Raw genomic sequence first — 23,060 nt, 5'->3', positions numbered from 1 at the left:
CAGCAGATGAAATATCTCTCTTGCTTTCAGAGCTAGTCAGAATAAACATACGAGTCTGACAATTAAAAATTGTAAAAAATTAAATTTGCAGAAACATATACTTTTCTCCCACAAACTTATCTATTGTTTTACCATATCTGTCATAATGGAAAGGATTCGAATTAAAAAAAAAAATGCTAGGCAGCAGCTAGGCCAGGTCTGGGATGAGTGTATAAAAATTTGAGAGTGAGGAAGTTTGTACTTTTGCTTTCATATTAAGGAAACCACAGACTAACAAATATCCTCCAGTGCTGAAAACACAGAGATGGAAGAAGGCTCTGAATTCCAGTTGTAACAGTTCATAGTACTTTCTGATGGAATGGAAAACCTCTATTTTCCCAATGAAAACACAGACACACTGTAAATACCCTAAGGAAGAGAATCATTGACAGGGAGAGACCAATAACATGGTCTCTCCCTCACTCTGAATCAGAAATCTGAAGAGAAAAACAAAACCTAGATCTGTCTTATCGGGTCTATTTCTACCTTTCAAAGTTTCAAAACTTCGAATTTCTTATGGTTGAGGCCATAAGATTGAAGTTTTGAAACTTCGAAATGTAAATTAAAAAAAATTACATTTTTGCAGGCTAGCAAGCCCCCCTATGCCCCCACACCCCCTGCTAATTAAATATACCAGCTCCGAAATCGCACTACATCGAGGAAAGCTAAATATACTACTCCACACTGTACAGTGATCTCCATTTAAACTGTTCAAAGTTTCAAAACTTTGATCTCATGGTCTCAACCATAAGAAATTCTAAGTTTTGCACCATCAAAATTTAGAAGTACACCCATCTTATCACATTCCACTAAAGATTTAATTTCTTCAATCACTTCAGGAAAAGAGGAATCCATTTTTCATTCACCAGAAAACCCATAAGAATGATCAACAGCTTGTACAAACAAGGGACTTCCAAGATGGCACATTGCTTCTAGCTATCTCAGTGTGGAAAACTCAGCAGAAACCAGTAGACTTCTGTTTCTGGGTACATTGCAGTAGCTACCTAGTAAGTGCACTGCCTGGATGCCAGGAATAAAGAAATACAGAGACATGGGAAAAAATCTTCTACAAAAAGTGAGGAAGAAACACTGACTTGGGAAAGTTGTACAGCTGTTCAGCAAAAAAGCAATGCAACCTTCAGACATGACTTCCAATAACCTACAGGAAGATTCAAGACAACTGCATACAGACCTGGTTAAACTAAATACAATGAAAGGCGTATATCAACACAAACAAAAGGCTGGAAAAAAATGGAAGAAGCTTTAAACAGATATTCAGATGAGATGATAAAGCTGCAAAAATAAGAGGTCAAAATGAAGAAAATGCTGGCTGAATATGAGACTGCTCAAGAAGAGAGGTTTCAAAAAATAATAGAATTAGAGGACAGAGCACATAGGGAAAACTGATATTTTCAGCTATACCAGAGAAGCTGGAATGAACAGACTGCATTAATTTTATGAAAGCACAAGTAAGTAGCTGGACTGGTATTCCACAGCTAGAGTTATTTGAGAGGGCACATTGTGTGTATGCTCCAAACCTATCTATAAAAAAGCAACCTAGACCTGTAACAGTGAAGCTGCAATCCTACCAGGAGGAGGAGATGATTCTGACAAAACTGTGGCAGGAGTACAAAAGAGTAAAAGTGGAAGAGAGCAGTGTATTTGTGAAGAATGATTACTCACTTTACACAAGGCAAAAGAGTGGTCAATTCATTTCACTATTCAGGGAATGTTGAGACGTGGGTATGAGATTCAAACTGCTGTATCCAACTGTCTTAAGTATTCTTCCCTGGAGGGACAAAATCATTTTTTGATTAAGTGCATGCTATGGAGGAAATACAAAAGTTTGTTCAACAAAAAGTGAGCTGTGAAACAAAGTGATTCTGCTTCTTGCTCTTCTGGTAAGGAAGACCACAGACACACCATATCTGTGAAACCTTTTCCAGTACTTCAACGGAATGGTGGAAGGGAGCACAAGAACTGACTAGAATCAAGAGTATGTTGGAAATGAAGCAGAGACGGGATCTGGCCGATAGAGAACAGTAATAAAACCAGTAACTCGATGTGGGATTACAATGCAATAATTCATCATCAACTTCTTTTGGCTGTTCCCGTTAGGGGTTGCCACAGTGGATCATCTGTTTCCATTTCTTCCTGTCCTCTGCATCTTGCTCTGTCATACCAACCACCTGCATGTCCTCTCTCACCACATCCATAAACCTTATCTTAGGCCTTCCTCTTTTCCTGTTACCTGGTAACTTCATCCTTGGCATCTTTTTCCAAATATACTCAGCATCCCTCCTCAGCACATGTCCAAATCAATGTAATCTTGGCTCTCTGACTTTGTCTCCAAACCTTTCAACCTGGGCTAACCCTCTAATATACTTATTCCTAATCCTGTACACCCTCGTCACACTCAGTGCAAATCTTAACATCTTTAACTCTGCCACATCCAGCTCAAACTCCTGCCTTTTTGTCAATGCCACTGTCTCCAACCCATATAACATAGCTGGTCTCACTACCTTCTTGTAGACCTTCTCTTTCACTCCAACTGGTACTCGTCCGTCACAAATTACTCCTGACACTCTTCTCCACCCACTCCATCCTGCCTGTACTCTCTTCTTCACCTCTCTTCCACACTCACCGTTACTCTGAACTACTGAGGTCTCCTCCACCTGTTCCCTACTCTCACTACAGATCACAATGTCATCTGCAAACATCATTGTCCACAGGGACTCCTGTCTGATCTCGTCTGTCAACCTGTCCATCACCATTGCAAATGAGAAAGGGCTCAGAGCTGATCCTTGATGTAATCTCACCTCAATCTTAAACGCATCCGTCACTTCCACCACAGACCTCACCGCTGTCACACTACCCTCGTACATATCCCGTACCACTCTTACATACTTCTCGGACACTCCAGACTTCCTCATACAATACCACAACTCCTCTCTAGGCACCCTACAATGCAATAATTATATTTCTGAAATATGACATAACAAGAAAATCTGGAAATACTGCATTTTTTCAAAATTTCTTGGATTTATGAGTGACCCTGACATATATGCCTTACCGTCATGTCATTCATTTTCAGAAAAATGCTTTGGGGAGGGAAGAGAGGGGAGAAAGCTAAGTAAAGAAAATGTTCTTTTCTTAATAGTAAATATATTTGTGATGTACGGTTTTCTTTGCATGCTATTTTAAGTGTAATGGGGATTGTAAACAGGTGCTGCTGTTTTTTTCTCCCCTCTTTTCTCTTTCTTCTTGTACAGTTTTGAGAAATATAGGCAATTCAATGCATAAAAAATAAAACCTGGTTAAAAAGTCATGGCAAAGTTAGCATTAATGTGCTTTACCATTCTTGCATGGGGAGATTACTGTATTAAGGACCTTAGATTGATTAGTTCTGAGAGAGAGCAAGTAAATGAAACAGAATATTGAATATTATGAGGCTTTTTTATACCAAATGCATGTATACTTAGTGCCATTTCTGCAGCTGGTCTGTGTTTCCATAGAAACAATATGATAGAGAGAAACTGGCTGTCTGATTTTCATGTCTCCATGGAGACAATCTGATAGAGAGAAACTGGAGACAGTCTGATGGAAAGTACAGTTTTGTACCTACCATAAATGTAGATGTTTGAGTGTATACCCTGCTGCAGTCATCACACTTGGGTTATCCTCTTGTCACGCGGTCCCGCAATCGGCCTGAATTCCAAAGTCTTGGTCCGGCGTCTGTTGCTGTCGCTTCTTCCCTGACGTCAGTGTGCCAGGGGTATATAGGAGGCATCTGACGCCATTTTCTTCAGTTTTTCTTGCCCCAGATGTCAGGTGCCCCCCAAAATGGTGGTCAGTAGATAGTACCAATAATAAAAGTTTAGCACAAACAAAACATCCCTCCAGCTACAAGCAAATGCACCACAAAGGTAGTATCAGATTTTAAGGCATTGAAAGGTTTTAGTTAGGTCAGAGGGGATGGAGGGAGGGTAACCTGGAACTGCAGCAGGGTATACACTCGAACATCTACATTTATGGTAGGTACAAAACTGTGAAATCCAAAAGGAAATTTGGTACACTAAAACCAAGAAACAAAAGTGAAGCACCAAACTGCCAGAGCCATGGATGTCAAAACCAACGTTTTAATGTTAAAATCCACAAGTAAACGCAGAAATCAATCCCAAACACAAACGCTTGATTACAAAAATTGCGTTTTCGTCTTATACAAACTGACTTCTTCAGATACCCTCCATTAAGTAAATCAACCCTTATATGCAATACTTAAAAAAAACAATTGCCCAATCAATGCAGTCTTAGAGTTAAAAAGATAATTATATAATTAGTATTGCCTCCTGCCCATGTATTTAGAATAATTATTTAGAATAATTATATAATTAACTTTTTAACTAAGACTGCATTGATTGGGCAATTTTTTTTTTTTTTTTTTTTTTTTTTTTAAGTATTGTATATAAAGGTTGATTTACTTAATGGAGGGTATCTGAAGAAGTCAGTTTGTATAAGACGAAAACGCAATTTTTGTAATCAAGCGTTTATGTGTTTGGGATTGATTTCTGCATTTACTTGTGGATTTTAACATTAAAACGTTGGTTTTGACATCCGTGGCTCTGGTAGTTAGGTACAAAACTGTACTATGTTCATAGTGTTACCCTGCTGCAGTCATCACACTTGGGTAGAATCCCAAAGCTAAGGATGGGAGGTGGAGTCAAACAGGGTTAGAGGAGGCTAGAAGGCCCTGCAGAACTGCATTGGTGAAGCCAGCTCTAGTCTTAGAGCAAAGTGGTAAGTCATAGTGTTTGGTGAAGGTGTGTACTGAACTCCAAGTTGCAGCTTCCAAAATATCCTTGGTTGGGACCCCCCTGAGGAAGGCTGTAGATGTAGCTGCTGCCCTGGTAGAGTGGGGCCTTATGCTAGCAGGAACTGGTTTTCCATGGTGGGTGTAGCAAAACGAATGCAATGTCCTATCCATTTGGAAATGGTCTGTTTTGAGATAGCCTTTCCTTGTGAAGCTGTAGCATAGGATACAAAGAGCTGGTCAGATTTTCTGAAAACCTTAGTTTTATCCAGGTAGTAAGGTAGTTGCCTGTGAATGTCCAAGGAGTGCAGGAGTCTTTCTCCTTTGTTCTGTGGATTTGGAAAGAAGGGGGGTAAAATGGATGGTTTGATTTAGAGCTACACTGGATACCACCTTAGGCATAAAGGAGGGGTTAAGTTCATAGAGAAACTCTGTCTCGATGAAAAATGAGGAAAGGCTCTACTGCCATTAGTGCCTGAAGCTCTGAGACTCTTCTGGCTGAAGTTATTGCTAGCAGCAGGGCAGTCTTCCATGATATAAACTTTAAGTCAGCTGAGAAAGCTGGTTCAAATGGAGGTAGCATAAGTATTTCCAGAACAAAATTGAGGTCCCATGTTGGTGTAGGTGCTCTCCTGGGGGGTCTAATGTTTCTGGCCCCTCTGAGAAACTGCCTTAGAAGCGGATGTGAAAATAAAGGAGGATCCGTGTTGTAGTGAGCTGAAATAGCTGAGGCGTGGATTTTAATTGATGAAAAAGAAAGTCCTTTGTGTAACATCTCAGTTAAATACTGTAGAATCTGAGGTATGTCTGGCTGAAAGGTATTTTGACATTTAGCTTGGTTCCAGGCACAAAACCTTTTCCCTTTGTCTGAGTAGGCCTTCCTGGTGCTGGGCTGCCTGGCTTCCAGAATAACATCCATAACAGCTTGAGAAAGAGGAGCTGGCTGGTTGCTTAGGTGATTTGCCATGCAGCCAAACTTAAGGTTTTGAGCTGGCTGTGTAGAATCTGTCTTGCTGTGTGAGCAGATGAGTAATTTGAGGTAAAATCCATGGTGGGCCCTGGGTCATATTCCTTAATAGTGGGTACTAGTGCTGGTGTGGCCAGTCTGGTGCAATGAGTATCATTCTGAGTCTCTCCATCCTGACTTTCAGCAGCACCTTTGTGAGAAGGGGCAATGGAGGGAAGGCATATACTGTCAGGTTTTTCCAACTGAATGAGAGTGTGTCCACTTTCCAAGCTTGATGGTGAAATGTCCTTGTACAAAATTTTGTTAGCTGATAGTTTTGGGGGCTGGCAAACAGGTCTATGTCTGGGTGCCCCCATTTTTGAGTTATCATTGCAAATACTTGTGGATCCAGTTTCCACTCATGGGGATCCATGATGCTTCTGCTTAGGTCATCTGCCAATGTGTTCTTTTTTCCTGGCAGGAATTTGAATTTGTAGTTGAACTCGGTAAGCCAGTGCTGTGTTCCACAAGGTCATTGCTTGCCTGCATAGAGGGTAGGAGTGTGTACCCCCTTGTTTATGTACCACATTACTGTGGTGTTGTCTGTCCTTATTGTAAGCTGTCCTGGATGTAAGAGGTCCTTGAAGGCTGTCAGGGCATTCTGTACAGCTAGCATTTCTTTTTGATTGATGTGCAGATTCCTTTGATCTGCAGTCCATATGCCTTGAACGCACCGTCCTGCCATGTGTGCCCCCCAGGCTTAGTCCAATGCATCTCTAGTCATAGTTTGCCTGGTTGGGGGTAAGGTGAAAGGCTGACCCTTGTTGAGTTGACATGCTTGTGACCACCATAGAAACTCTTGTTGAAGGCAGGGAATGAGAGATATCATTGTGTCCAAGCTGTGGATGTGTTGAGTCCATACGCATTTTAGGTACCACTGAAATTTCCTCATATGCAGTTTTGCAAATGGTATTAGTAGTATGCAAGATGCCATGAAGCCCAAGGTCTGCAGAATTTTTCTTGCAGGGAGTTGGGTCTTTGTTGCCATTGTTTTGAAGTATTGAGTCAGTTGTAGTTTGTTTGGCGTCAGATAAGCCATCTGGGCCATTGTATTCAAGCTGGCACCCAGGAATGTCATATTTTGTGAGGGTACTAGTTTTGATTTCTTTTCATTTACTGTGTACCCTAAGCAACTTAGAAGGTGTTTTACAAAAGCCAGATGTAAGAGAATGTCCTTGCTTTCTGCTTGGGTGAGGCAGTCATCCAGATATGGATATATTTGAATTCCTCTGTCTGCAGTATGCAATTACTGGTGCCAGGCATTTTTTGAAGACCCTGGGCGCAGTGGATAAACCAAAGGGCAGTGTAGAGAATTGGTAATGGGTTGTACCTGCAATGAAACTGAGGTATCTTCTGCAATTTTGTCTGATAGGGACATGCAGGTATGCCTCCTTGAGGTCCAACGTTACTAGCCAAGCTTTCTTGCCCAATATGGAAAGAAGCTGCTGTAGTGTTAGCATCTTGAATTTGGGTACTTGTAAGAAGGTGTTTAGAATTGAAAGGTCCAGAATGGGTCTCCAAACATTGTCATTTCTGGGGACTAGAAAGAGCCTGGAGTAAAATCCTTGGCCTTGCTCCCGTGTAGGTACCAGTTGAATGGCTCTCATGTCCATGAGAGCTGTAATTTGTTTTTGTGCCTCTGCCCATTGATTTTGTGGCAGGTTTGGCATTCCTTTTATCATTGGCAAGGTGTGGAAATGGAATCTGTATCCTTGTGAGATAATGTCTAGGACCCATTTGTCCTTTGTGATGATGCGGCAATTGTCTGTAAAAAGTGCTAATTTTCCTCCCACGGGAGCTGCCAAGAGAGTTTTGCTTGGCAATTTGAGGTTTAAGTCATTGTGTTTGCCTTCTAGTAGTTTGGAACCTGTCTTCTCCTCCCTTCTGTGTTGCAGTGCCCCATTGTCGAGGTTTGTAATGGGTTTGTGCTTGTCCTCTGCCCCTTGGGCGTCTGTATTTACCCCTCTGTGGTCTATCAGTAGCTGGAAAGGACCAATTCTTTGTTGGCCAATTTCTGCTGAAACGTGGGGGCTGAACCTGTAAGAAATCTTTGACAGTCTGCATAGATTTTGCCTTATCCTCCATTTTCTTTAAGACTTCTTCTGCTTTAACCTCAAATAGGACATATTGCTGTAAGGGTGCATCTAGTAACTTTGCTTTAACATGATCAGGCAGAGTTTGTTCCTTTAACCAAGCATACCTGCGTATAACAGACCCAGTAACAGCTGCTCTACAGGAAGCTTCCAAGGAATCAAATCCACATTGTAAAGTATGTTTGCCCACCTGTTCAGCTGCATGCAACAGATCCTGCATTTCCTTCAATTCAGATTGTTGAGGGTGTGTGCTCATCTTTTGTTTTATTTGAGACATTAGAAATTGCTGGTATTTAAGCATGTGAAATTGACAATTTAGTGCTCTCATAGCTAGAGTGGCTGAGGTGTAAATCTTCTTCCCCCACCTATCTAGTGCTCTGAAGTCCCTTTCAGAGGGTACAGGATTTTTAGCCATGGAAGACTTAGCCCCTTTGGGACCCTGGGAGATCGTCACTGGGTCAGCAACAGGGGTTTTGTAAAGGAATCTGTGTGAGTCAGGCACTCTATAGTATCTATCTGATTTGGCTGGAGCAGGAGGCAGAGCATCTGGATTTAGACTAGATTCTAAGTAAACATCATCAACAATGTCTAAAACTGGGGGGATAGCAAGTGGTCTGTGCTACGGGAGTAAAAGAAACTCTCTGAGCCTTTTCTTTGAGTCGGAGTAGTCCTGACCTTCCCAGTGGAAATGTTCCCTCATGGTATGTAAGGTTTCCCCAAAGGAATAGTCTTCAGGGGGAGAAGCTGAAGGAATGGAATCCTCAGCATCAGAATCTTCATAAGGGGGAAAGGAGTAATCTTGTTCCTCAGAGGAGCCTGAGGAAACAGACACTTGATCAGAGGGGGCATAATCCTCCTCTTGTCTAGGCCTTTTGTCGGGTGGGGGTTGGGAACCCCTGATTAAAGAAATCAAATCTTCAGCCATTTTAAGCATCTGTTTCTTAGGCATGGGGCCTTGAACTGGAGACTGAAGTGCAGTCATTTTTGGTTTAAGAGGAGTCTTAAGCTTAGCATAAGATTTTATGGTGAGAGTAGTCGGTCTGAAGACACCTTCAGAAACCGAAGGTGTTTCTGCAGCACTGGCTTCTCCTTCTGCAGTGTCGTCGGTAGGGCCTAAAGAAAATGGCGGCGTTGGCCTAAAACTCTCTGCCAGAGAATCCGAAGCGATCTGGGGTTCCAATTCTGCGGTAGCCAGGGGCTGTGTAGGCACCTCACTGAAAACCGGTGAACCCGCGACCAGCCCAGCCGAGGCCTCGGAGTCTGGCTTGGATCTAGGCTGTCTGTCCTTATCTCTGCGTTTTGTGCACGCCGGTAGTCGGTTGCTCCGACGGCATAGTGTAATTAAATTTTCTACCGAAATAGTGTCAAGCGAAATCAAAGCGTCACTTTATAGTTCACTTTTTGAACCTAGCACAAAACTGACAACCAGTGACGTAGTGGTCTGGGCCTAGGATGAAAATCCTTCTGAGGTATTTGCTTCCCACAAGAAATACAATTGTTAACTTTTTCTGACATCGGTCTGAGGCAAGAAAAGTTTCCCCAACGGGTACTTAGCTTTATTGAAGACTTCGGATCTGAAATTCCTGAAAATCTAAATTCCTGAAAATCTCAGGAGTCAGCCGACCGGCACTTGCGAACTGCTTCTGCTCCGGGCACCGCACAGCAAGAAAGACTGGAGAAAATGGCGTTGGATGCCTCCTATATACCCCTGGCACACTGACGTCAGGGAAGAAGCAACAGCAACCGACACTGGACCAAGACTTTAGAATTCAGGTCGACTGTGGGACCGCCTGACGACAGGATAACCCAAGTGTGATGACTGCAGCAGGGTAACACGAACATTGGGATTGGCTGAAGGAAAAGAAAAAAAAAGAGAAATTGGCTAAGACATAATATATTCTGAAAAAAATCAGGGGTTTTCCTATCTGGAAAGGCTTTACATTTAAGACGAAAGCAATTAGACTAAGTAAAGTTTTCTCAATTTTTTAAATGCAATGGGGATACTAATATAAACAGGTTTTTATTTTCTTTCTCCCTGTTCAGTTTTAAGAAATGTAGGCGTTGCAATGTAAAATAAAAAAAAGGGGGAGAGAGGAAAGATTTAGTTAAGAGAGTATGACCAAAGGAAAATCAGTGTGCTTTTTCCCATGATTGCACTGGGAAATGGCTGGGATAAGATGCGAGAAGTTTTACAGTAGAAGTTCATTGCAAAGCACGTCATTTAAAACGACTGACTATAAGGCTTTTTTCTGGTAAACAACGAACTCTTAGTTTTGTGTCTGGCTTGTATATCACTAGAAGACTATTTGATAAAGAGAAATGGCTTGGAGAAAGTGTTTACTGAAAGCATTAAAATGTTTTCTCAGCTGGGAGAACTATAAACAGACAAAATCAAATAACATACTAATAAGCACAGGCTGTACCCTGCATCTTACAGTGACTAACCTTTCTTTGTGGTAAGCGCTAGCCTGTCTGTGTGGCTGTCAACTTAGAACACTTGTTATTAGGAAGCAAAAACTTCAGCATTCGAAGATCTACATATTTTTGTATATTAAGTTAATAGGCTGTAGAGGGGTTTGTTCTGTTTGAGGGCTTTCATGGGTTCTTAGGTAGGTACTAGGATATTGACCCCTAGGGCCTATATAAGCCTAGCTAAATGGTACTCTGGCTTTTCCCACCCAAGAAAATTATTTTCCTGTGCCCCTGTCAAGCAGAGCCACAGAAGTGATCCATGGAGTGAATTTGCTATCTCCCATCCAATCAAGATTTTTTGTGACGTGTGCTAATGAGGAGCTTGCTTTGTTTGACATAGATAGGTAGTTTGCTCTAGAGTATGGAAAGTCTCTGGGAGAGGAATCTATACCTCCGGCATGTTTTGTTTATTGTGGTGACAAGGGTTTAGGTCCCTAAAGTGTGTAGCTCAGAGGGATTGGGATTTCTTTAAGTGGAGCATGTCCAACAGCTCTGGGTTTGACATAGCTTTGTATGTTAGGCAGAGATCGCCTCTGAGTAGGTGATATGCGACAGAGTAAAGCTGGTGTTTGACTGTCTGTGTAGGGCATCTGTTTGAGGCTGGTAATCCTCTTAGTGAGTATTTCTGTGGCCCTTCCAGTTGTTGTAGATGTCTTGTGAGATACATACCAAAAGGGGTGTTGTACTCTATAATGAATCTAATGAGTGATGAGTAGAGGGGAACAACAACCTCTTTTTTCCTGGATGAGATATCTTTTGTGATGAGATGTGCCACATAGAATGATTTCCTGACTATTGTGGCGATGTGATTATCAAAGGAGAAACTACTGTCCACTTGTGGCCCAAGTCTTATCATACTTTTGGTGTTAAGTAGACTACCGCCTATGTGGTAGTTCATGGGTACAGAGTTTTTACCAAAAGGGATGACAATGCACTTTTTGGCATTCAGCTTGAGGCCATGGCTTTGATACCAGGCATCTGTCTCAGTGAGGCCATTTTGTAGGAGGTCCACATTGTTAGGAGTTTTGATTATGGCTCATGGGTTGCAGTCATCTGCGAACTTTGTTAGCCAAAGACCATCTGTGTTAGCCTGTACTTCAGAGAAGTAGATACCAAACAGGAGAGGACCAAGGACTGAACCCTGTGGTACTCCACTTGTCACTGGGTCTGAAGTTTGATTTAGAGTCTGCTACTTTCACAGTGTGGGTTCTGTCAGTGAACCAGTTGGCAACCCATCTCGTATCATAGGGATTTATACCCAGTTTAGTGAGTTTATCTATAACTGCAGAGTGGGGGATGGTGTTGAAAGCCTTGGCGAGATCTAGAAAGGCTGTGTGAACCACATTACCCTCATCTACAGCTTTGGTGACTGCTTCAAAAAAGTCCATCAGGTTTAGGAGACATGATCTGCCTTTTACAAACCCGAACTGGGTAGGGTCCAGAGTTTGGAGATTACCAATATCATTGTTTATAAGTTCCATGATTATATGTTCCATAGCCTTGCAGACCAGGTTCGTCAGGCTAATGGGGCGGTAGTTTCCAGGGTCCGTGCTGGCTCTCCCTTTGTGGAGTGGGATAACTACTGCTGTGCACCATTCAGTGGGCACAAAGCCAGAGGTGAGGTTATGATTGAACATGGTACTTAGGTGGGGTGCCAGTTCGTTCTGTAGTTCATGTAGAACGCAGCCTGGGATGTTGTCAGGTCCCATGGATGCTGTGTTTTTGGCTTTGTATTTTTTTTTTTTTTTTTTGTGCAGCCATGATTACAGGAACTTTGCATTCTTCTGGTATAGAGATGAGCCCTTTAGGGAGTGAGAGAGGGATAAAGTTAGCACTGAACCTATCTGCCAGGATGTTGGCAATATCAATTGGTTCTGTATATTTAGTGCCATTGTGCTGTAACTCAGAGCAGATCTGAGTGTTGCCATTGAGATTCTAAACATAGCTATAGAATGCTTTGTGGTTGTCTTTAGAATCAGTGGCAACTTTGTTTTCTTAACTAGCTTTGGAGGGCTTTATGAGGGAACTCAGCTTCTTACTGAGGCTGACCACGGAGTTCCTCCAATCATGGGATTTAACTCTTTTTTGCAACAGTTTCTTTCTTCTGTTGTAGAGTTCGTTTAAGGCACAGGACCACCAGATTGGCTTCCTTTTTTTGGAGGATAGCATCTTGGTTCAGTTAGGGATTGCATGATCCATGCACTCGTGTAAGTGCTTATAAAGTGCATTTGTATGGATTCTGCAGTCGTACCTATACTGTCCGTCAGCATGGGTGTTGTGAAGTTTGCCACTTCTGTCTTAAGAAGCGTGAAGTTGGCTTTGGAGAAATTTTTTACGGTTGTTTCCCTAATGGGGGGTGGGGGTGGGATGTGGATGTCTAGGGTGATTAGCTTGTGGTTGGATCTGACCAAGAAGGAATTGACCTCTGGTGTGGAACACTGGTTGCCCATGTTGGCAATAACCAGGTCTAGGATATCGCTGCCCCTGGTGGGGGTGTGGAGAAGTGGATCCAAGGCATTGGAATTTATGAATTCCAGAAAACAATGAGCACAAGAGTTGGTACATGAGTAGTTTTCCTAGTTAATGGTGGGGTAGTTGAAATTGCCCATTATTAGGGTGTTAGTACCCTAATACTTTCCAGTATATCAAGAAAGGAGGAGTGGGAATCCTGGGGCATGGTGGGGGATCTGTGGCAAGCTACAATTTGGACTGCGGTCTTGCCCAGAGTTAATTGCACTTGGATAATGTCGGATGCATTACGCTGAGCAACTAGCCTAGAGGTGCGGATATCCTTAACAAATATGGACACACCTCCACCTTTAGTGTTTTAGTCCAGGTTAGGTAGTCAAAAGGTGTGGTATGAATTAAAGCCTGGTAATGCAGGGGTGCTTTCTGGAGCCCTGAATCAGGTCTCTGGAGTCTTGAGCCAGGTCTCTGTCACTGCACAGATGTCAATGTTCTCCATTTTAAGGAGTGCCTCGAGTGAGTGCATTTTGAGGTTTAGACTTCTAGCATTAATTAGAGTTACCCTCAGATTTTGTTTGCTTGTACCGGTTACGGTGGTGAATTTGTCATTTGAACCTTGCCTAAAAAAGGCACTATAGGGGTGGCAAGGAGCCTTAGCCAGTATCCGGAATCCCAAGGGCGACAGGTGTAGGCCATCTCTGGCAAAGCATCGTGGTCTGTCGATTATGTCATCCCAGTTAGACAGATACTGGATCCCCTTAGAATGACACCAGAAGCTAGCCAATTGTTAAAATCAATCATTTTGTCCTTGTACTGTGGTATCATTCGGGGTGATGGCAGGATGCTACTCAGGGCTAGGGTCATACCTGCCTGGGCTACAAGATCGGACAGCTCCTCCATGTCTCTCCATGTAGTCCAGGGAGGTACATCTCAGGTCATTCACACCAACATGGACAATGACAGTCATATTTGTACTTGTTGTGGAGTGACCCGAGTGTGTGCGTTATGTGGCGGAGCCTGGCTCCTGACAGGCAGCTAACAGTAACTTTATCCTTGTTTAGCTTGGGGAGTGGAACACCAGTATGCCTGACTAGAGTCACCTATGACTAGTGTGTGTTGGGTACGTTATGTCTTATGGGCTGTGGTTGAGTGGCACAATGAGATTGTGGGCTATGTGTCATTTGGGTTGTGTTGGGGGGGGTGGAAGTTGCTTGCGTTTCTGCTTTGGAGGTCCCTGTTGCTTGGGTAGATTTTTATTGAGAGCCTCCGTGAATGTAGGTGTGTGTTTTGTGTTTCTGTGTGTGTGTGTTTTGGTGCTGTGGGTTTTGAGGGACTATGTGATGAGTATGGTGTGGTGCAAGTGTTTACCTTCTCCTCTTGACTGCCTAGTCCAGTCTTGGGTGAAGAGAACTTTGCTTCCAGTTTGGCTATATAAGTGCACCTCTCACAGGTTGTAGTGTTGGGTGGTAGGAGGAGAGGGTTGCCTGTGTACGAGGCAATTGCTGCATTGCCCCAAGATGCCCAGATTCATCAGGTAGGAGGAGAAAAAAATGGGAGCTGACCCTTAGACATGCCTGGACAGGTGCGTATTTATTAAATAATAAAAACTGTTTTCCTCTAAACAAATGAAGAAAGTTGAGCGCTGTAGTAATTTGTAGCTTATTTAGTGCTTACAATAAGTTCTGAACAAGTGATGAGCTCAAAGAAACAGATTTAAGTGCTGAAACTAGAAAACTGGCTAGTTCTAAGAAACAGAATTAAGCTAGAAGGCTTTCCCCCAACACAGAAAGGTTTGGGGGCTCAAAAGCTTACAAACACAGTCCTGGATATAGCAAATCTGTATCTGGATTAGACAACTTATGGGAAAGGCAGGAAACAAGCTTAGACATTTATTTTTTGTAAAGTAGAAAGGGGAAAGGAGAAGCAGAAACTAACTGGGTTGGCCTTCTCAAATGTTCTCCCTGGATTAGGTAGACTGAGGTAATAGCTCTAGACTGGGAGGAGTGTCCCAGATCAAATTTACAGTAGGGGCGGGCAACTGCAAAGCCAAGTATAAAACCAGGATACCAATAGGGAGGGTGGGAAACAAAAATCAGAACAAACAAACCCAACCAGATGCTTAGCAATTGTAGAAAATTTCTAGTTAATACCTCACATAAAGTGAAACTAGCTAGAAAAGTATACGCAGACAATAAAAGTGCTATAAATAACTTGCAAAAATAAGCAAAAAAAAACAGGATACTTAATGTTATATATCACAGATTAGTTGGCTCAGAGTCCTTCCTCCGATTAGCTCAGTGTGAAATGACAGAAACACTCAAGTTAACTTAAGTAACAAAGTTGAAACATGAAACAACTTTAAAAAAAAAAAAGCTTGAAAGAACCAATGAGGTGCTTACTCCAAGCCGTAAGTCCAGGTAACCTCAATCAGCCAATGACCATAAACAATTTTCTCTCACTGAAATGCTATACTGGCTTTGGCTAAGCTATGATGGCCTGGAACATGTGCTCAGGCACACAGCCTCTACTAACAAACAACTAGGCCCAAAACACAAGCCTGAATATAGACAATGCTACACTACCCACACTACTTGGGTACAAAAAAACTGCAGAAATGTTGAAACAAATAAAGGATCAAGGAGACTCTAGAGAATGTTTTTAACTGCAAACAAATTATATAATACACTCCTTAGCAGGAAGTCAGAAGAAACAAACCCAACCAGATGCTTAACAATTGTAGACAATTTCTAGTTAATACCTCACACACACAGTGAAACTAGCTAGAAAAGCATATACAGACAATAAAAGTGTTATAAATAACTCGTAAAAATAAGCAAAAAAAAACAGAATACTTAATGTTGTATATCCCAGATTAGTTGGCTCAGAGCCCTTCCTCCGATTAGCTCAGTGTGAAATGGCCAAGTTACGCAAAATGTGGCATAGGCTCAAATGGATATGACAAGAAACAACTGTATAAAAGACCAACCTGCCAAACAGTATATGCATGTAACATACAAGTTGGAACAAGACATTTAACAAAAAAAAGTTATTAAAAGGTGGTAACTAAATAAAAATGCCTTCTGTAATGTCTTTCAATCTGGAATGGTCTTACAGACAAATATAGAAAAGAAAGTAGCGAACTATATTAAAAAAAAGGTGGAGTGCAAATAGCCATGTACAAGAGACACCAGGAAAGAAGTGAACATGTGAATTTGATAAAGGTTTTCAGGACAGTTATTCAGGGGAATATCTGGGGCAAAGGAAAAGAAGAGTACTTATATTAAATGCAAAATGAGCTCCAACAGTGATAGAAGAGGGGAAAAAAGATACTAACGGAAGATATACAGTACTAAGGGGCTACTGGCAAGGGAGGAGGATTACACTGGCATGCATTTACATTTCACTTAAAACTGCTATAACAGAGCTAAAGAAAATATTGGGAGATATAATCAGCTTTCAGCAAGGAATATTACTTACAGCTTGGAGACTGGAATTTGGTTTGCAATACTGAAGATGTGTCTGGGGGCCTAGAAGGTAAAACATAAAGGAGGGTAGATTTTTGAAAATGTTTTGCATTTCCATATTACTCTCCAAGATATAAAAACTGTGTTAGGCTAGATCGAATTTGTATCTCACAGGAACATGTGCATTTAATTGAAAATCTTGAAACACATCCAATAACTATTTCAGATCATGCACCAATAATAACTAAAATAAAAATGCAAGGTAATGAAACAAAAATGAGACACTGGCACTTTCCCACCTATTGGCTGAAAACAAAGGAATTTAAGAAATGAATACTGGAAATAATTCAGGAGCTACTAGAGAAGATAGAAATTTCTTCTGAAAATACAGCTAGAGTGTGGGATAAAATTAAAGTGGAGTTTAAAACTAGAGTGGAAATAAAGTAGAAATAATTATTTAGGAGGACTGACATGTTAAAGCATTGTAAAAAAGGGGGAATGTCAGAATAAAAAAGGAGCAACTGCAAAATACTAAACAAAAAATTAAGGATTACCTTGACAATATGCACAAGTTTAGAAAGATTGCTGTTAAAAGCAACTGTTTTTTGATAATTCTAGAGCACAAACTGCTAGCACAATGACACAGGTAACAAAGTACAAAGGACGGTCACCAAGCTTAGGGAGCCTATAACAAAGAAGATAACAAGAGATCCTGTAGAAGATTTGGAAATATTTCAGAAATTTTATGAAAGGATGTATAAAAGCAGAGAAATATGGAAATCATGAAAAGGTACAAATGGAAATGTTTATGGAAGAATTAAATATGCCAAGGTTAGAGGTAGATGAGGCTCAATTAATAACAGGATAGGAAGAGATGAGATAAAAATGGCTATGTATAACCAATTTACAGGAAAGTTCCGAGGAATAGATGGCATTCCTGTGGACATTTGAAAGCTAGGAGGGAAAAAAATTATAAAGATAAACAGCATTTTAAGAGTAGTAGTATCAGCATCCTGGAAGAAGGCGGTTTTAACAGTAATACCTAAAGAGGATAAAGATCCATCAGATCCAGCTTCACATATGTCCATTTCAATACTAAACCAGGACTATAAAGTGTTTATGTCTATAACGGCTAAAAGAATGGCAAAAAAGTAATACCAAAATTGATAGATATGGATCAGTGTAGTTTTGTGAAGAGGAAGCAAACATCTCACAATATTAACAGAACACTGATGATCCAGAGGGAAGCAGACTAAGAAAATACCACCGTTTCTGGTGGGTCTTAATGCAGACAAAGCATTTGACAGAGTAGACTGGGACTTCATGAGCAGGGCAATGGAAGCATTTGCTTTCCCTGATACAATTATAAGGTTGATAAGTATATTTATGAGGGATTGGAGGTGAAAATTAAAGTAGGTGGGGTCCTCTCTGATAACTTCTGCTTGAGTAGAGGAACCAGGCAGGGCTGTCTCCCTTCCCCCTTTGTTGTTTGCATTATATTTGAACCACTGGCAAAGTAAGGGACTCAGAAATTCAAGGATATAATTGGTATGGTAGTCAGGAAAAGCTATCTCTATTTGCAGAGGACATTATTTCATATTTAACAAAACCAGAAAGAGACATTACAGTGCTGTAGAACATTGTAAGACTGTTTTAAATCCTCTCGATATAAAATGAAAGAAGCTAAAATAAAGGCAATAGTGTGCTAAATTATGTACCCACACACAAATTGGTCCAACAAGATTCATAGTTATGGGGACATAATAAAATTATTTAGGAGTATGGATTAGAAACAACTGTTGCGGCAGCTAAGGATATGTGGGAAGAGACTAAATAGAAGATAATACAAAAATTGAGAAACTGGAAGCTTTGTTATATGGATATGAATACTAAGATACAAGCAATTAAATTATTTTTAGTCCCTTTAGTCTTGTACACAGGTCAGGCATATTTTATCAACAGAGAAGCTGTGGATAGCAATTAAAGAGTTGAAGGATTTTATCTGGGATGGGAAGGCAGCAAGGGACAAGTGGAATAAGCCGATTTTTCCAACAGAACAAGGCGGACTGGGTTACCCAATTTGAAAGAGTATTTTAGAGCAACACAGTTAAGTCTCTTATACACAGCACAAGCAGAAAACTATAATTCAAATTGAAAAGGAATGATGATGATACACAGGGGGGAAAGCTCAAAAAATAAGGAGAGCTTGGGATTTTGGATTCAAACTGTTAAGGAGAAAAAAATCACACAGTATAATATTCATAAAATAGCAGGGATTATTCTAACCAGCATTAGAATGGAGAAAAGACTCCGCTGATATGGGTGACTGTGGTTAAGGATACAGATAATAGGCAAGAGGCGGCTAGAATTTATTGGAGAAAACTGGCAAAGGAACCACGGTATTGGGAGCAAATAACTAGAAAGGGAAAGGTAACAGAATGGGAAGAGGCCAAGAATTTATTTGGACTGCAAGTTAGAGATTGCCTTCACTATCAAGGATTGACAGAGGATAGGCAAACAGAATGAAATAGGGGTGTCAAATGAGAGACCAGCACTGGTAGAGTATTTAATAGAATGTAGAACAGAAGTTGCCATTAAAAAAGGAATAATTAGTAGAGCATATAAAATATTGCAAGATAATTATAAAAATTTATCAGAGGAGCTTAGAAAGGATTGGGAAAAGCGACTGGATAAGCAATTTAGAAATTCAGAAAGAGAATGGGGAATACATGTCTATCTCCCACACGTGCAACAAAGTCTAAATGGATTTAGGATCTTTGCCTGGAAGTGTTTAAATAGGTATTTTATACACAAAAGTAGACTCCAAAGATTTTTTTCTCAGGTGGATAGCAAATGCTAGAGGTGTGATGGGTAAGAAAGATGTGGCTGGGAACATTTGTTGGGAGTGTAATGAGCTGGCAGACTTTACAGATTCCCTGTGAACCGCTCTGTCAAAGATGCTGGGTGAGAGGATTGGATTGACTGGGGAGATCATCTTTTTTGAGTTGTGCTACAGAATTGGAATTGCACAGACATAGTAAAACCTTGCAAAGTCTAAGTATGGTGGCTGCCAAAAAAGCAATTACTACAAAATAGTAATCAAAGTCTAGACCAACTTTACTACAAGTAGTGAATATAGTAACATAGATAAAACAACTGGAATTGGGATCTTAGAAAAGGGACAGAGCAAACTACATAGAAAAAATGGGAATTGTGTGAACAATATTTGCAGAAAAGGAACAAGGTTTAAGAGGCAGGATTTGAATGAGCCATATAATTCTCAACTGACTATGACAGGCTATATCAGGTTCAGTGAAAACTTTACCCCACCCCCTAAAGGACCCGTGTCCATTCCAGAAGATTGTAGAGCCTCAGACATCACAGACACTCAGGTGAAAACAGCCCTTTCCAAAGCCAAGAACACAGCATCAATGGGACCAGATGGCATCCCAGGCTGCATCCTACACGAGCTCCAAAATGAACTAACCCCTCACCTAAACTCACTGTTCAAGCTCAGCCTCACCACAGGCAATGTACCCAAAGAATGGCGTACAGCAACAGTTATCCCACTCCACAAAGGTGGTGCAACAGCAGATCCCGGGAACTATCGCCCTACAAGCCTGACTAGATGGTCTGCAAAGCCATGGAGCGCATCATCATGGAACTCAAACAAAGATATTGGGAATCTCCAGACACTGGACCCTACCCAATTCGGCTTTGTTAAAGGCAGATCATGCCTCCTAAACCTGGTTGATTTCTTTGAAATAGTTACCAAGGCCATAGATGAGGGGAGAGGTAGTCCACACAGCCTGCCTGGACCTCGCAAAGGCTTTCGACATCATTCCCCACTCTGGCATTATAGAAAAGCTTACCAGTTTGAACATTAACCCCTATGTCACGAGACGGGTTGCAAACTGGCTCATGGATAGAACTCGCATGATCAGAGTTGCGGGTGTTATGTCCAACTCTAAACCGGATACAAGTGGAATCCCTCAGGGCTCAGTCCTGGGACCCCTCCTGTTCGGTATATACTTCTCTGAGGTACAGACAAGCACGGGAGGACTATGGCTGACCAAGTTTGCAGATGATTGCAAACTGGGGGCCATAATCGACTCCCCGGCTGACACAGACATTCTCCAGAAGGGTCTCACGGAGATGAATACCTGGTGTCAGAATCATGGCCTTAATCTAAATGCCAAAAAGTGCATAGTCATCCCCTTGGGAAAAATAAAGTGCCCACAAACTATCACAAAGGAGGTAATCCACTAAGTACGGAAGATGTAATTAGGGACTTGGGGACCCAAGTAAATAGCAACCTCTCCTTTGATAACCACATTGCCAAAGTGGTTAGAAAATCCTTCTATGTAGCCCACCTAATCACAAAAGGGTTCGCATCTAGATCAAGAGAGGTTATTGTGCCCCTCTACTCATCGCTCATCAGGCCCATAATAGAGTTCAATGCCCCATTTGGGATGTACCTTACTAGACACCTGCAACAGCTAGAAAGACCGCAAAAGTACCTCACCAAAAGGATCATGGGCCTCAAACAAATGGCCTATGCAGCCCGGCTAAAGAAACTCCATCTTTACTCGGTTGCTTACCACCTCCTCAGAGACTACCTCTGCGTTACGTACAAGGCCATGTCAAACCCTGAATTAATGGACATGCTCCACCTAAGGAAAACCAAATCTCTTAAAGCCACACGTTCCAGGGATTTAAACCTCAGCACAACAATAAATAGGACATGCTGGAGGGATAGATTCCTGTCCCAGAGACTTCCCTCGCTCTGGAATAGAATCCCAATCTATGTTAGGTAAAGCCCCTCACTGACTCTCTTCAAGAGAAACCTTGACGAGTGGTTGGGAAATCGTAAATATACACCTGGGATCATGTCAGTGGCCCTGCTGGACAGAGGCCCAGGAAACTAATCTAAAAGGGAGGCGAAAGCCAACACTTTCTGGCTAGGCTTATAAATGCCCTTGGGCAGATAGCCTAGTACGTACCTATGAACCTATGTATAATGTCTGCAACTAAAGTGGTGTCAATGTTTTTCATTTATATAAATGTAAGATTGCCTACGGCATATGTGATAATTTACAAAAGATATTTATTGAAAGAAAAACAACAGCTTGTACAAACAAGACCCTTTGTCAGACTAACTACTCCTGCCCAGTAAAACTACCTACGGCAAGAAAATAAGTTTTTAGTTTGCTCTTTTTTCCAACAGGGAAGTTGGGACCAACAGGATTATTAATTGCAGCAACAGCTTCCCTAGGAATGAGCACAACATTTTGGCTAAGTAGGAGAACTTTCCCTGCCCCTTCTCCCAAAACCGAAGGAAGTGGCTCTTCCTCGCCCACTGACAGGGACTCAACTGTCAGAAGACATGGTTACCCTCTTTCTACAGTGGCTGCCTGGATATCACCAGTAGGATCCTGGGAAAAAGAGAAAAAGATGAGTGGTTTAAGGAACCAGCTTTGGCCACAGTTGACTCATCCACCTCTGGGCTGGGGCAAGTTGCTAGCCTGATGTGGTAAAAAAGGCTGTTAATTCGATTTCTTTTTGTTGCTGGAAGAAGGCCGACCATAGGACTGGAACTTTGTTCAGTGTTCAAGCCAATAATGGGGCTTCTTTCCTGGGAAACTAAGCAGCACAAGCTGGTAAAATTTATTAAGTATTAAAACTTATTTTTCCTAGAAAAAACACAGTAAAATGCACTAATACAAGTTACCAGCCCCAATAAATAATTTAAGCACAGTTTCTCCACAGAAAAACAGTTTCAGAATGCTTAAATTAACTTTAAAACTGTCGAACAAAACTGTGCTCCCATGAACTTTCAAATAAAGGAAAGTTTAAACAAAGATAATGTGAAAGGTTTTTCCTCAAAGTATGTTTTTCTGCCCAAAGGGAACTTATTTGCCCATCACTGCAACAGTACAAGCAGTTGATCCTTGAAAACTCACAGAAGACCACTCTCCTTGGTAGCAGGAAATACCAGAGGATTTTGGAGTACAAACCTGTCTTTCAATCAGCTCAGCTTGACCGATCAAATGGTTTGGATGCATGGAAGTTGCTTTGGAAGATGTCAGGTTGTTGCATCCTACACAAGATATAACCTATATAAGCTTAGGCTACTGCAGCTATGATAAATATGAAAATCATCATGTATTGGGGATATATTCCCTGGGGAACTAAAGAGAAAGCTCATGGAGGAAAACAAAATAATGCATACCTGTTTTGCTCATTTACCTACAAATTCTACAACACACAAATACAATCACAACACAAGTTTTGTTCATCAGATTAAGTGTGTATGTATATATATATATATATATATATATACATATATATATATATATATACACATCAATGTGTGTGCATATGTATATGTGTGTGTGTGTGTGTGTGTGTGTGTGTGTGTGTGTGTGTCTGTATGTATACACAAACAGACATATGGATTTCACCCAGAAACTCGAAGTTTCAAAACTTCGAACTGCAAATAGTGGAGACCATAAGACTGAAGTTTTGAAACTATGAATGTTTTGAATGGAGATAGCCATTCAGCTCGGAATGGGAAATTTTCCATTTCCTCACTGTAGTGCGATCTCTTTGTTGGTATATTTATTTAGCAGGGAATGAGAGGGTGCAGGGGGGCTCCACCCCCTGCAAAAACGTATAAAATAATTTAATTTTTTTTATTACAATTTCAA

General features: G+C 41.3%; 1 protein-coding gene across 2 annotated transcripts in view; it reads right to left on the bottom strand.

Moving 5' to 3' along the window:
* The window catches only part of TTC17 (tetratricopeptide repeat domain 17), a 3,338,929-nt gene that overhangs the window by 1,695,316 nt on the left and 1,620,553 nt on the right, over nt 1-23,060 (bottom strand). The window lies entirely within an intron of this gene.

Source organism: Protopterus annectens, chromosome 9.part0 (assembly GCF_019279795.1).
Source record: "Protopterus annectens isolate FY-2018-M chromosome 9.part0, PAN1.0, whole genome shotgun sequence".
Classification (NCBI taxonomy): Eukaryota; Metazoa; Chordata; order Ceratodontiformes; family Protopteridae; genus Protopterus; species Protopterus annectens.
Note: the sequence above shows the minus strand (reverse complement) of the source record. Positions and strands in the feature narration are given on the sequence as shown.